At 35.2% G+C, this 9,053-nt stretch overlaps 1 non-coding gene across 1 annotated transcript; it reads right to left on the reverse strand.

Moving 5' to 3' along the window:
- Positions 1–7,588: 7,588 nt before the first annotated feature.
- Positions 7,589–7,663, reverse strand: Trnaw-cca. The gene is given in 2 exon segments: positions 7,589–7,623; positions 7,627–7,663. It is a non-coding gene; the product is annotated as a tRNA-Trp (tRNA).
- Positions 7,664–9,053: the final 1,390 nt, after the last annotated feature.

The following is a 9,053-nucleotide window of genomic DNA, read 5'->3' on the forward strand; positions in this document are numbered from 1 at the left end:
GTCGCCGGTTCAAATCCTGGCTCGTACCAAGAAGTTTTTCGGAACTTATGTACGAAATATCATTGAATATTTACCACGAGCTTTTGTGAAGGAAAACATCATGAGGAAACCTGCATACATCTGCGAAGGATTCCCGACTCGGCCACCAGTGGGCCTTGTCGTTTTTTCTTTCGTGTATGATATCTAAAACTACAATTTATAATCTGCGAAGGAATTCTAAGGTGTATGTGAAGTCCCCAATTCGCATTGGGCTAACGTGAGGACTAACGTAGCAAGCATGAGAGGAGGCCTGCGCCCATCAGCAGGATGTAAGTATATAGACTCAATTGTTTATATTATTAAAACCTAACAAATTAAAACAACATTCAACCAAATAATTCAAAAATTGTGTTAACGAAAACATACATCCTATTATGATAATACGAAAAAGGAAAAACAGAACTACATTTGGTCGTTGATTTGCAGATGGAAAACCGGTCGTTCCTTTTCCTCCTAATCCACTAAATAAATATCTAGCCTGTTATAATCGTCAGCTCATATCAAGAAGTATAGAGCAATAGCAAACCAGCAACAAGTCACTGGACTCAAACAAATAGGGAATACAGCACAGCGCATTCAAAACAGCGTCTTAACCTTTTTACTTGTCTATGCTGTTCATCTTGCAAAATAAAAGAAGCAAGTGTATTAAAGGCCAGTAAAGGGATGCTGAAGATATTTTTCGATTAACTAGACAACGTTTACATTACACGGGATAGTAGCACTATTTGAAATTTATCGCCCCGTTATGGTGGCGAGTGCATCCCAGCTAACTCGAGGTGTTCGCGTTATGGACACTTTATTTGCATCTCTAGTAGAAGAAATCATTATTAATTGCAATTTGTATCACCATAACGAACCCATTCAAAAGTTTTTATTTAACTGCTTCTGGTGCTTCTGCTAATATTGATTTGATAACCATTGATAGGTGAGTAAAACATTATTATATTTAACTAAACCACGCGCGTCGTTCCGTAGACCGCATCATCACTTACCATCAGGTGTGATCGTGGTCAAAAGTCTACCTATTCATACTAAAAAAACCGGCCAAGAGCGTGTCGGGCCACGCTCAGTGTAGGGTTCCGTAGTTTTTCGTATTTTTCTCAAAAACTACTGAACCTATCAAGTTCAAAACAATTTTCCTAGAAAGTCTTTATAAAGTTCTACTTTTGTGATTTTTTTCATATTTTTTAAACATATGGTTCAAAAGTTAGAGGGGGGGGGGACGCACTTTTTTTTCCTTTAGGAGCAATTATTTCCGAAGATATTAATATTATCAAAAAACGATCTTAGTAAACCCTTATTCATTTTTAAATACCTATCCAACAATATATCACACGTTGGGGTTGAAATGAAAAAAAAATCAGCCCCCACTTTACATGTAGGGGGGGTACCCTAATAAAACATTTTTTTCCATTTTTATTTTTGCACTTTGTTGGCGTGATTGATATACATATTGGTACCAAATTTCAGCTTTCTAGTGCTTACGGTTACTGAGATTATCCGCGGACGGACGGACGGACGGACGGACGGACAGACAGACATGGCGAAACTATAAGGGTTCCTAGTTGGCTACGGAACCCTAAAAAAGGGTAATCTTGAGAATTGAAAGGGTCTCAAGGCATCTTGGATAAACAAAATTTTTCCATCGCGTGAAACACAAAATGATTCACCAACATGAGTAAATAAATCCTCAATCAAATCTATTTTAGTCATTTCTGATTAAAAAAATCATCATTTTAAGGCAGGTTAGAACATCAAATTAAAATCTATATTAAATTATTTGGCAGTCGACGTAGAGAACAAATTTTTTTTTGATAAGTTTTTTTAAGTAGTAACACATATATAAATTATAAACTGAAATAGATACCATACACTAAAGAAAAAGCGATCAAGCTGGTGGCGAAACCGGGAATCGAACCCGGGTCTCCAGCTATCGCGGCTGATGTGATAAACCCGACCCGAACCAACCCGACCGTCGAGGTACCCATTGAAATTTCTCTAGTGTATGTTGTATACTCGTCGCGTTTGATCGCTTTTTCTTTAGTGTATGGTATTTCAGTTTATAATTTACTTAGCAGTCTTAAGATTTCAATAAATATTATATTATAAAAAATAAGTAGGTACTTATAAGAAAATAATTGCATGGCGCCTAATGCTGGACCCGCACCCCGAGTCATCTTGTCGAGCGTCGGCTGACGCGGAATTGATTCAGTGCGCGACGTGCGCTGCCTTCACAACAGCGCGATTCAAATGCTCCGCCGTCGCCCAAACGGAGCTTTATGCTGACGGCCAACTAATTTAATTAGACACTCTACTTTAATGCCCTTCTGCTTACGTGCTTCGGCTCGCCCGTCTAATTGTTGCTCTTATTTGCTTGTAAGGTTTCTGAGCCAGTTTTAGTTTAGACGCGTTTTCTGCGCGTATGAGCTCGTTATAAATGTTATAATGGCACTCTGTGTCGTACGCAACCCTTTTTCTGTAACTCGAATCTTCTGAACAGATGATCGGACATTTTTTTAATAATAGGCGTATTTACTTTGTAAAACGGATGATTAAAAATAGGATTGGAGGTTTTAATGCCGGGTGAATCCCGTTGACACAAGACTACTTCTATTCGTTTCCGTTTATTATTCGGTAAAACACAATATGATTATTACCCTATTCATATTTTTGAGTTTACTAAAGCGTAGAAAAGCGTAGAAAGACTTTCGGCACCCTTATATTGACATGTTTGCTCAAACTAGGGGGTGTCTTGTGTGGCTCACGCTACTGACTTATTTACAAGCGCGAAGTCAGTACTCTTGAATACGTGTGTACATGCAAAGGCACTTTTTCATTTCTTCTGTAGCTACGACTTGTAACAACTAAGGTAGACAGTAGATCTTATAGATTGGACGATACAACGGAAAATTTTTAGTACTTAAATCGATTTTGACCCGTAGGTGACTTTAAATATGTGTCAAACAGCGAGAATTTAAAGTTTTATAAGGTCTGTTGTCACACAGTCTAAGGTATTTATTTATTTAATCAAAAAGTAACACGGCATTACAGTTTACACCAAGGCACTGTGAAACTATAAAATACAAAACAAGACTTAAAAAAAAATACAAAAACAATACTAAAAAAAAACAAATTAAACATTAGATTTAGCATGATGACTGATAATCATTTGTCACGTTTTAACAAATATGTGAAAGTGTTGCATGATAAATATGATGAGTAACAAAAACGCAAATCTGATAAGACGGCAGAAGTAATAAACAGTCTAAAAACAGTAAGGTATAGCGAAACTCCTGCTAAAGTCATATTTATACAAAACAATAAACGTATAAATTCTGCATGACTACCACCCCATAATAAATAAACAATCGAAAGTACAGTTTCTTGTGCAGGCGGGCTTCTGACAACACAAAATAAAACCGCCTTCAAAAATAAGCGCGTTACAAAACACGCAGAAACTAAAAAGCCAAAAATAATAAACCTTTCAATTTAGATTTCTTATCGTATTGCAATAAGCTAAACATCCAAATTATAAACAAATCAATTATTTTTGTAGTCGGTACCAGACCTGTTCGTCGCCTTGCTATTGCCTGTTTGCCCCACCCAACCATACACAGGCTGGTACCGACTCCAAAAATAATTGATTTGTTTATAATTTGGATGTTTAGCTTATTGCAATACGATAAGAAATCTAAATTGAAAGGTTTATTATTTTTGGCTTTTTAGTTTCTGCGTGTTTTGTAACGCGCTTATTTTTGAAGGCGGTTTTATTTTTTGTTAAAAAGTTTATTTATTTGTTGATTTTTAGTGGTTCCTAGTGATATTATATGTATCAGTCCGAATACATGTACAGTAGTGAAAGAATTATCCTTTAACTCCTAACCATTGAGGAGTTGACCTTCCATCATCAGCTCAGTTGATTTTTAGTGGTTCCTAGTGATATTATATGTATCAGTCCGAATACATGTACAGTAGTGATCAAAATCAAAAATCAAAATAATTTATTCAGCAAATAGGCCACAGGGGCACTTTTACACGTCACATGTACATAGGTATTTAAAAAAATATTTAAAATTGAGTTGAAATTACAATTGATACTATTATATACTAATTCTAAGTTCTAACTAAAGTTAACTCTATACAATTAATTAGAGATGTAGAAGGTCTCTAAATGTCGAATTACAACCAAGAACTACACTAAATTTTAATATAAAAAGTACAAATACAAAAAAAAAAAAGTCTAAAATTACTTTAGAGGTGCAAATGACTCTAAATGTCACAACTAAAAATAAAATGTATATCTACTTAATCTAATTCTCCTTAGAGATGTATATGGTCTCCATGACTCAAAATCATATATTTAAAATATTCACTAAAAGAAAGGAAACAAACGACAACCGAACAAAGTGTCCTAATTTAATAAAAATTAGAATTAAAGTGAAAGAATTATCCTTTAACTCCTAACCATTGAGGAGTTGACCTTCCATCATCAGCTCAGCCACATAAAATTATTACCATCAGACGTAAATACTGGTGTACCTTTGAAAAATAGACTAAAAACATTACATGTGCCTATAACATTTGAAGAGTTCCCTCGATTTCTCCAGGATCCCATCATCAGACCCTGACTTGGTGCCAATGGGACCATCTCGGGGTTATACCGGTTCGATCAAAAAAAAAAATTTGAAAATCGGTCCACGATTCTCGGAGATATCGAGTAACATACATACAAAAAAAAAAAAAAAAAAAAAAAAAAAACATTCAGTCGAATTGAGAACCTCCTCCTTTTTTGAAGTCGGTTAACAAATAAAGAAAGCACTTGTCAAACGTATAGGGGACGTAACCTGCGGGAGTTACTATGTATACCAGATTTATTATTTATTTCAGAGCGAGTTAAATTGAACAAAAGTAAGTTGTCAGGGCACAGTAATTTTTCAGGTTATCAGTTTTCAGATTAAAAAAATTAAAACGTCGTGCTTAAAATACAATGAGTAGGTGTAAATTATCAATTGATCATGTTAAATGTACATCATAGCCATTTAAAGACGTGTAAGTTTATATTATAATGGAAAGTGTTATTTATTACATACATTTTAAAACTCATGCTTGTATCGTTAAATTTCAGTGCCACTTGGTACACTGAGAGAAAAAAATTCAAGTTGAAAGGACAAAATAAAGATTCACAACTTTGTTGAACGATTAAATAAGTAGTACAAAGTATCGAGTAATATCTGCGCAGTCTTAAAGATAGCCCCAAAGAATCGAGTCTTCGCCAACACTATTTCAAAGTTATATAAACATCATTATCGGGAAAATATTGGAAGCCCATCGTCAGCTTTATATTGTTTTCTAAATCGGAAGCAGTAGTGCTTGTCGCTTCCGGCAATTCAGCTTGTTTAGCGGGAAAATCGACTTTTTCTTATCTCTTTGATTTCTTTTTATGCCGACAGCGTTTGATATTAGTTCTGAGGAACTGGAGCGTACAACCATTTATAATGCTGCATTTTTGTAATGTTACAATTATTGATAGAGTTTTTGCGGCTAATTTTGATAAGTTTTATTTTAGTAGTAGGTAAGGTAGACCGGGGACAACTGAAACAATTTATACTTAATCGCCTGTAGCATTTTAATTTGAATAGTTAGGAAGATATGAAAGTTATTTTTTAGAAGGAAATTTATTAGGCTTTTAAACAAAATTAGTTTTAAAGGTATGTTGCCCATGGTTATTTTGTATTATGAAATTAAAGAGGAAGCGGGAGAGTGGTTCAATTGACCCCGCATGGTTGTCAATTGAAACACTATGCGAGGTCATTTGAAACACCTTAATTAATTTGGGGAAAAATAAAGGAATGTTTTTATTCATATATTTAATAATGACTGCCGTGTTATAAGAACAGACCACCAAAAGATCACTTTCGTAGTACAAACTATACAAAAAATATCAGCTCCTGAAGATTCTTTCAAGATCTTGACAAAAGAAACGTATGTAAAAAAAGAAATACATGACTTTTAATCTTCTTTGTTTCAGTAAATTCTTACATACAAAATTTATCATTTTGGTTAAGATGAAACAATAAGATATAATTCTATGGAAGAGTCGTAAAAAATATTAACGTTCTTCATACAAAAGTGGGTGTTTCAATTATAACCTTGTTTCAATCATAACCAGTCAGTAGCACAGCGGTGTGCACTGTATGTAGACATTTTTGAAGATCTGTCGATCGCATGCTTCTGTTTTCAGGCCGGAGTTATACGTACATGTTGCTGCTTTCATTCGTGGAATTTACACGCTGTTATATTTACAAAAAACAGAACCCTATTTTATTGATAGTCGGTTACTTGTGGGGACGATTAAAACACAGGGACGTTTGAAACGTTTCAATCGTCCACAAGTACGTTGTTTATATCGTCCCTAAAACACATGTTTGATTTCAAAGTCAATTATTTACCAATTAATGACACTTCATCACTGTCTCATGGCACTTAAAAAAATATAGAATCCACACTCATATCACTTAGGTAATTCAAATTTTCATACTACACGGCTACACAAAATTAGACAAAAATATACGAGAACGCCAATACTTACTTTTTCGGTCGAAAATTTTCATCGGCTCCCTGACACTGCCACGTCACTCGCGTGCCGGATCCTTATTGGTTCAAACTTGCAAAATGATCGACCGCGTGTCGTGAGTATTGCGTATTCCACGTAGGTATTGTAGTTTTCGAGAAATTTCACTTGTTTCAATCGTAACGTGTTTCTATTGTCCCCGGTCTACCCAGCTCGTCCAGTTGGTACGTTGTAAGACTAATTATGTGAAATAAATTGGATTTTTTCAACATAGGTGAAGACGAGCCGGATACAGATTGGATGTGCGGCGGCGTGCCTAAGTAACTCATTAGTTCGTAGCTCATTGAGGCTTACGGATAGAAGCCAACTATTTTTAGCGGATTGGTTATTTATTTATCGTACGGCGTGTTAGAGCCTTGAGGTTAGAAAACACGTGTAGGGTAGAAGTGGGTTGTTGCTATGGACGTGGTGTAACTTGACCCATATTTCTAAGTGGTAGCGGTGGTTTATAGAACCAAATACACCATTTTAATCAATTGGTTAAGTTTGTAGTTAAATGATTTAGGCCCAGTTGCATCGACCACATTTGACAGACACATCGTCACGCAGCAGACGGTTTACGGTGACAGACGGTTTGATGCAACCGGCCCTTATAAGCAGCATGTTAAAATTAAAATAAATGTCTAGGATACTTACTACTCAAAAACAAAAATATGTTCCTATTTAATGAGTGGTGAGTTCAGTCGAAGTGAACATTGAACAACGGTAACTTGCGCTTTAATTCATAATCACCAGTCATCCGCATCTATTCTTGATCTGAATGAGTGACCAATGTGCTAATTGCCATCACTCCGTAGCGAACGAAATGCAACTATCACTGATGTACAATTGAAGAGGGAAAGTGAGTGTTATGTTGTAGTTGTAGCACAAATCGTCTTTTGATCATATTTTTAAATTTAAGGAAAAATAGAAATTTCACACCTCCAGCAGGACTCGAACCTGCGATCTCTGGGTTGCTGGAGCCAGACGCGCTCCCAACTGCGCCACGGAGGCTGCTGGATGTGTGCAAATCTATCCATGCCTTCCCTCAATTCTTAAACGCCGGTGGCGTCGCCAAAGGTCGCAGGTTCGAGTCCTGCCGGAGGTGTGAATTCTTAAATTTTTCCTTTAATTTAAAAATATGTAATATCGCTCGCAGACGTTTCTACGAGATAAAAAACAAATTTTGTATTTTGATCCTTATGGATTATATTTAGGTAAGCCGCAAAGTAATATACATTTTCATATTAAATTAAGTCTGCTACATATGTGCACTAGTACCTATTACAAGTCCAGAAATTAACAAAATTCAGACACAAAACTTAGTTTCTCATCAGATTCCCGCTAGCAATTAAATTCACATCAAATTATCCTTTCATCGGTGGAAACTTAACATATTTCACTTGGAATTGCCGGCAGTAATTTACTACCGACAAAGCTATTACATAACTTGTATCTAGTTCTACCCACATGGCTTATCTTTATTACTCCACTCACTTAAGAGGGCTTTCGTGTTAAAAATAGTGAAATCGCAACCGACCGCTCGATCATACCGTGTGTGGTATCAAATTAAAGGGCTTTGCGAGTAGTTTATAAATATATATCACATTATAGAACTTTTTCTACTTGGTCTAACAAAATATGAGAAAATGTCCAAAAGTGGTAATAATTGTACCGGTGAAGGCTCGTTTTCAAAAAATTGGCAAAAATCAATAATAGCAATTTATAATCACTAAGGCATAACAGCAATTTAAGTAAACGTTGCAGATTAATTTAGTACAAAACTTACTTCGATGTGATGTAGATTTTCAAAGAAATTGTCACTTAATTTTAGGTAATTTCTGAAAAAAATTTAATTCGTCTTAAGCTAGTTTACTCTTTTTCAAAAACTTAAAATAAAAATCTAGTCTGAAATGATTGTGGTACAGGATATACGAATTATAAATTTACCCGTTTTAATATTCAAAATTGTCCAAATTTTACAAATAAGATCGACTGATTCAGCTCTATACGTGCGTTTTTCTAAACGTGCATTAGAGAAAAAATCATAATTAATTTAGTGAGTTAGTTTTCAAAAATCCAGTCCTATAAAAATCAAGATAATAAGATGCTCTAACTGGAACTTGAATTAAATAAATCTATTGGATAACGGAAAGTGTAGTATTTCACCGACTAAAACTATCAATTTTACATTCTTTTGACGTTTTTTTTGAAAGCAGCCTTAACGTTTTACCGTCGTGTGGAAAGTACACTGCATTTTGCAAAGTTATATTTTTAAGCGTCCAACAGTGCTTTAAAGTCGCGCATACTTCCACAATAACATTGGGTTCCATTATAACCAGCCTCCAAGCACTTATTCTTTAACAGCTTTCAACCCCAGCGTATTTTCACTTACACGTAAAAG

The sequence above is a fragment of the Leguminivora glycinivorella genome, chromosome 10, assembly GCF_023078275.1.
Source record: "Leguminivora glycinivorella isolate SPB_JAAS2020 chromosome 10, LegGlyc_1.1, whole genome shotgun sequence".
NCBI lineage: Eukaryota > Metazoa > Arthropoda > Insecta > Lepidoptera > Tortricidae > Leguminivora > Leguminivora glycinivorella.